Source organism: Tupaia chinensis, unplaced genomic scaffold (assembly GCF_000334495.1).
Source record: "Tupaia chinensis unplaced genomic scaffold, TupChi_1.0 Scaffold141943_1, whole genome shotgun sequence".
In the NCBI taxonomy this organism is placed as follows: Eukaryota; Metazoa; Chordata; class Mammalia; order Scandentia; family Tupaiidae; genus Tupaia; species Tupaia belangeri.
The window spans coordinates 958,339-958,592 of record NW_006201797.1 but is presented as its reverse complement, the minus strand read 5'-3'; positions in this window follow the sequence as shown (position 1 = coordinate 958,592).

Below are 254 nucleotides of genomic sequence, written 5' to 3'. Positions count from 1 at the left end.
CTTCCTTAATTTGTAAGAAGGTGTATGTATTTGTCAGAGTATGACAGAGAGAGAGAGAGATAGTGAGAAAGCAACCTGCATTAGGGGTGGTCACGCAGCAAACCCCTTCTCTTCCATTCTCCTTTTGGGATTTCAAGCAAGTGCACACACATGCCCAGAATGTTTTTCAAGTCACTGGGTCCAGAACTTGAACCTTGCAATCAGTCATATGGGGTCCAGCTACCTTAACCACCACACCACCAAGTATCTAAAGC